Source organism: Arachis ipaensis, chromosome B08 (genome assembly GCF_000816755.2).
Source record: "Arachis ipaensis cultivar K30076 chromosome B08, Araip1.1, whole genome shotgun sequence".
Taxonomy (NCBI): Eukaryota; Viridiplantae; Streptophyta; class Magnoliopsida; order Fabales; family Fabaceae; genus Arachis; species Arachis ipaensis.
This window is the reverse complement of record NC_029792.2, coordinates 47,363,378-47,370,011: the sequence shown is the minus strand read 5'-3', so window position 1 is coordinate 47,370,011 and position 6,634 is coordinate 47,363,378.

Genomic DNA, 6,634 nt, shown 5'->3' with positions numbered 1-6,634 from the left:
CATTGTTTTTAGTATGTTTTTAGTAGGATCTAGTTACTTTTAGGGATGTTTTCATTAGTTTTTATGTTTACTATGAGTTTGTGTGTTTTTCTATGATTTGAGGTATTTTCTGGCTGAAATTGAGGGACTTGAGCAGAAATCAGATTTAGAGGTTGAAGAAGGACTGCTGATGCTGTTGGATTCTGACCTCCCTGCACTCAAAGTGGATTTTCTGGAGCTAAAGAACTCGAAATGGCACGCTTCAAATTGCGTTGGAAAGTAGACATCCAGGGATTTCCAGCTATATATAATAGTCCATACTTTGGCCAAGAATAAATGACGTAAACTGGCGTTCAACGCCAGCTTTCTGCCCAAATCTGGCGTCCAGCGCCAGAAAAGGAGCCAAAACCAGAGTTGAACGCCCAAACTGGCACAAAAGCTGGCGTTCAACTCCAAGAAGGACCTCTACACGTGCAACACTTAAGCTCAGCCCAAGCACACACCAAGTGGGCCCCGGAAGTGGATTTATGCATCAATTACTTACTTCTGTAAATCCTAGTAGCTAGTTTATTATAAATAGGACCTTTTACTATTGTATTAGGTATCTTTGATCAGTTGTATGCTATCCTAGATCACATTTGAGGGCTGGCCTCTCGGCCATGCCTGGACTTTCACTTATGTATTTTTAACGGTAGAGTTTCTACACTCCATAGATTAAGGTGTGGAGCTCTGCTGTTCCTCAAAGATTAATGCAAAGTACTACTGTTTTCTATTCAATTCATCTTGTTTCGCTTCTAAGATATTCATTCGTACTTCAATCTGAATGCGATGAACGTGACAATCATCATCATTCCCTATGAACGCGTGCCTGACAACCACTTCCGTTCTACCTTAGACTGAATGAGTATCTCTTGGATCTCTTAATCGGAATCTTCGTGGCGTAAGCTAGAATGATGGCGGCATTCAAGAGAATCCGGAAGGTCTAAACCTTGTCTGTGGTATTCCGAGTAGGATTCAATGAATGAATGACTGTGACGAGCTCCAAACTCGTGATTGTAGGGCGTTAGTGACAGACGCAAAAGGATAGTAAATCCTATTCCAGCCTGATCGAGAACCGACAGATGAATAGCCGTGCCGTGACAGGGTACGTTGATCATTTTCACTGAGAGGATAAGATGAAGCCATTGACAAGGGTGATGCCTCCAGACGATTAGCCGTGCCGTGACAGGGCATTGGATCATTTTCCCGAGAGATGACCGAAAGTAGCCATTGACAATGGTAATGTATCACATAAAGCCAGCCATGGAAAGGAGTAAGACTGACTGGATGAAGATAGTAGGAAAGCAGAGGTTCAGAGGAACGAAAAGCATCTCCATTCGCTTATCTGAAATTCCTACCAATGATTTACATAAGTACCTCTATCCCTATTCTATTATTTATTTTCGAAAACCCATTACTGTTTGATATCCGCCTGACTGAGATTTACAAGGTGACCATAGCTTGCTTCATACCGACAATCTCCGTGGGATTCGACCCTTACTCACGTAAGGTATTACTTGGATGACCCAGTGCACTTGCTGGTTAGTTATGCGAAGTTGTGAAGATATGTTTAGACCATGGTTCTGTGCATCCGTTTTTGGTGCCATTGTCGGGGAATCAATTTCGAACAATAATTCACAACCTGAGTAGCAATTTCGCATACCAGAGTTAAACGCCAGCTTTTTTGCCAGTTTAGGCATTTAACTCCAACTTTTATGCCAGTTCTGGTGTTTTGACGCCAGAATGTTTATGCTGACTTGGAACGCCGATTTGGGCCATCAAATCTCGGGAAAAGTATGGATCCTTATATATTGCTGGAAAGCCCAGGATGTCTACTTTCCAACGCAATTGAGAGCGTGCCAATTGGGCTTCTATAGCTCCAGAAAATTCACTTCGAGTGCAGGAACGTCAGAATCCAACAGCATCTGCAGTCCTTTTTCAGCCTCTAAATCAGATTTTTGCTCAGGTCCCTCAATTTCAGCCAGAAAATATCTGAAATCACAAAAAAACACACAAACTCATAGTAAAGTCCAAAAATGTGATTTTTAATTAAAAACTAATAAAAATATAATAAAAACTAACTAAAACATACTAAAAACTACCTAAAAATAGTGCCAAAAAGCGTATAAATTATCCGCTCATCACAACACCAAACTTAAATTGTTGCTTGTCCCCAAGCAACTAAAAATAAAATAGGATAAAAAGAAGAGAATATACAATGAATTCCAAAAACATCTATGAAGATCAGTCTTAATTAGATGAGCGGGGCTATTAGCTTTTTGCTTCTGAACAGTTTTGGCATCCCACTTTATCCTTTGAAGTTCAGAATGATTGGCAACTATAAGAACTCAGAATTTAGATAGTGTTATTGATTCTCCTAGTTTAGTATGTTGATTCTTGAACACAACTACTTTATGAGTCTTGGCCGTGACCCTAAGCATTTTGTTTTGCAGTATTACCACCGGATACATAAATGCCACAGACACATAACTGGGTGAACCTTTTCAGATTGTGACTCATCTTTGCTAGAGTCCCCGTCAAAGTTAGACCCCTAACGTTGGCACCAACGTCCAAACCAGAAGGATGTTGCTTGCTGCCATGAAAAGTTAGGGGCAAACTCTAACTTTGCCCCTAACGTTGAAGACTAACTTTGGCCAACTTCAAAAACCGGTTCAATTGGTTCACTTCGGTCTTCAAGAGCAATCAACCAAGGCCTCTTTCAACCCAATTCATCAAAATATCTCATCAAGTTTTTGGCGCCGTTGCCGGGGATTGATTAGATTGACAATGATTAAGCAAGGTGGTAATCTATATCAAGCACTTTTTCTTTAATTTTGACTAACCCACTAACTGTTTGAAGTTTTGTCTCAACCGGCTACATCCAATGTTCAAGAGAATCACTATATTTTCTATTGATTGATATATATGTCACAGGGAAGAAGAAGTTTCTGAGAAAGAAGAACATCACAGCATGAAGCCACAACTCATTACACTAATAGAGAAAAATTGTTCCTATGGTGGAAATCCCTTGGAAGACTCTAAACAGCACCTGTCCATTTTTCTGAAAACTTGTGGGGCTGTCAATATCAATGGTGTAGACCATGATACCATTAAGCTCTTGTTATTTCCCTTCTCACTGAAGGATGAAGCTGCACAATGGCTTGAAACCTTTCCCCAAGGAAGTATAACTAGTTGGGATGAATTGGTTGCCAAATTTCTAGCCAAATTCTCCTCACCCCAACAACACATCAAGATGAAAGAAGGAGTACATCCATTCATACAAAAAAAGGAAGAACCACTGTTCAAAGCATGGGAGAGATACAAGAAAGCAAATGACAAGGTGGATTTTCGAGCGTTCTATGAAGGATTAACCTCCGAAACAAGAAAAGCAGTAGATTACTTCTCAGATGGCCTACTCAAGGCAACAGCAACCACCCAAGGAGCTGCAGAGTTCAGTGACAAAAGAGCCAATAATCAACACTCATTAGAGACGCCACAGAATGTAATTCCAGAAAAGGAAGTAATGAATCTTGAAGGGGTGAGAGCAATTATGAATCAAAACAAACAGCTACACCAGCAAACTCAACAGCAATTAGAATCAATAGCTAGACAAATTGATTCTCTACATTCGGCCACATTGAATGCACAATTTCCACCATGGAAACCACATTCTTATTTAAGAATGAGGGAATCTCAGCATCAGGAACAAAGGGACCTCAACTATAATAATCCCAACTTCCCAAACCTGCAAAAACACCACCATACCAACAGATATCACTACACACCACCCCAATATACACACCTCTAACCCTATCCTACCCCACCACCTGCCCAAAATGACTTATATCAATCACCACAATTAACACAGCCACAACCAATCCTAAACTTCCAAAAACTCCATGTTCTAGAAATGATGATGGAAAGGTCTATGAAAATTCAAGAAATGACATTAATAGAGCAGGAGGACATAAGGAAAAATCAAGAGGCATATCTCAAGAGAATTGAAAGGTACATGGAACAAATGGTTCAAAACCCTACTAAACTGGGTGAGAGAGAGGGAAATATATCCCTAAGAGCCACTGAAGATAACTCGAAGAACAATGAAAAAGCTGCTGAGTTGAAAGGGAAAGCAGTTATGGAAAACAAGGAGAAGCCTATGGTGAGAGGAGGAAACCAAAGGCAACAGAGACCTCAACTTCCATGATCAGAGGATGTCAAGCTAGTGACAATAAAAGAGCGCTTGTTGGGAGGCAACCCAACCTGAGGTAACTTTCTTTTCATAGCCATTTTAATAAAAAGGTTAATTAGTTTTATCTACAATGCAAGAAGCTAAGTTTGGTGTTGCACACCAAAACAATCTAAAGGAGAATGAAGGATTCTAAGTTTGGTGTTCCACCAAAATCCCATCATAAAACACATTCTCTTTTTCTGCATAATGTAGACTTCAAGCATTCTGGATGAACTAGTTAGCCATCTTACTGTGTTTCCTAGTTTTCAGTTTTATTGCTTTTGAAAAAGAAGAAAAAGAGTTTCACACATGGTTAATCTGATGCATTGGCAAGGTACTAAGTTTGGTGTGCCCACACCAAAGTAAGTACAAAAGCCACAAATAAATCATGCAAGCTAACCATCTTTCAAGTGCTTGGGGAACAAGCAACTTTCAATATCATTGCAGAAGTCCATACAAGCTGTTGGAAGGATTAAGCATCATCAACCAAAGAACAAAAGATGAACCTAAAGGCCAGCATTGAGGATGATGAGAAGAAGGAAAGCAAGTGAACTCCAACAGGTTGCATTGTTAAGTGATTGTCAAATATTGCTGTGATTGAAAGTTGGATTGTATCCTGATCTGCCTGGCCTATCTGCATAAGCATAGTTCTTTTTATTACCCCTGCCTGCATGCATAGTATAATCTCTCTCTTTATAATTCAATAAGCAAGGTGTCGAATCATTCACAACATTCTTATCTTCAAAACTTGTTTGCACTCAATTTTCAAGAAATGCATCATATGAAAGATCTTTGAAAAGAAGGATTGAGGAATTAAACAATTTTGAGGCAAGCAAAAGATTAGGAGAAGTGGTGGTTCTAGTTGTATGATTATGTATTGAGGTTGCATGCTTGTGAAAACTTGCATGGGAGCTCATAGGCGGGACATGAAGTTCAAAGAAGTATTGTGGAGATTCTCAAAAACCTATTGATCCAAGAAGCAGCAAACAAAACAAAAGAAAGAAAAGAAAATACAAAAAACAAAAGGAATATGGCCCAAGGCTCTGAGCATCAATTACTAGGCAGAAAAAGAAAGAAAGAAACAAAAACTCAAAGAGTTGTTATCCTAGTAAATGCTTGTGGTTGAAGTGTGTCAAGGAAAGAGGCTTGAGCAAGTAAATCCTTAGGGGTGCTTTAACACCTAATACCTTAAAACCAACTGGTTTAGGAGTATTGATTGAAAGCTTATCTAAAGAGCCGCTTTGAGACATGATACTTAGAGTCGAGGCCAAAGCACAGAAACTATAAGCTGCTTCAAGGTGATTACATATAAAGAGATCTCCATGGTACCATTTGGATGAAAATCCTAAGACCTACGACTCCCAATATGTAAGGACTAGTGAGCACTGAAGCCCTTGCATGAGCATATGATTTAGAGTTCACCCCACTGATACTTGATCACTTCACTCACTGCACTCTACAAGTGTTCTTCAATCCATCTTAATTGAAAGAACCTTGGAGCATAAATCTGTTTCTTGCTTGGGGACAAGCAAGCTTTAAGTTTGGTGTTGTGATGACAAGTCATTCTAGCCCATTTTAGCTAGTCTTTTTCTTTTGTTTTCATTAGAATTATCCATCACAAGATTTCGATCTTAAAGCATTCTAAAACAAATAAACATAATTATATCAACCTTAACACAATTAAACCGGGTAATCTATCTTAAGGGATTTCTACTCTAACCAAACACCGCTGTCCCACAGCCTTCACCAACCTATCCTCCATGCAATCCCATCGCCACCGTATTCCGAACCTCCTCAATCCCAGTAGAAAACACAATTAATTACAATGCAAGTAAATCACAAGTAGAAGCATATGAGGCAATTAATTCAAATAGCAAATAGGCATGTTGTACAAATAGGCAAGCCATTTCAAGTAGTCAAAGCATACAAACAGATAGAAAATACATATGATGAATGCCTGTCTTACTGGCTGTGATATCACATTGTCGGTTTAACGGCTAACCCGACACATCTCAATGGAGACGTCGCCCTTTGGATTTTTTCAAATGGGGACCCCCGAGATATAGTGCTCGGATCACTGTCCAAGTACTGGCGCCTGCACGCTCTATTGATCTGAAGTGATGCGAGCGGGATACTCTTGCCACGGACCTCACATCTCAACGCAAGCGGAACGAACCACCGCCCTTATGCCGCCACCCCTACCTCGACAGGCGGGATCCAACTGCCGTCTCTGTCGGGCACATAGCATCTCATAATCGCAAAAAAAACAATATTTCAGTGGTTTTCAAAAAACATTTTCAGTATACATGGATCCATCATCTCATTCGGAGTCCTCGACTCATCTCAACCACTGTCCACTCATATCTCAGTTTCCAAATATCAATAGTT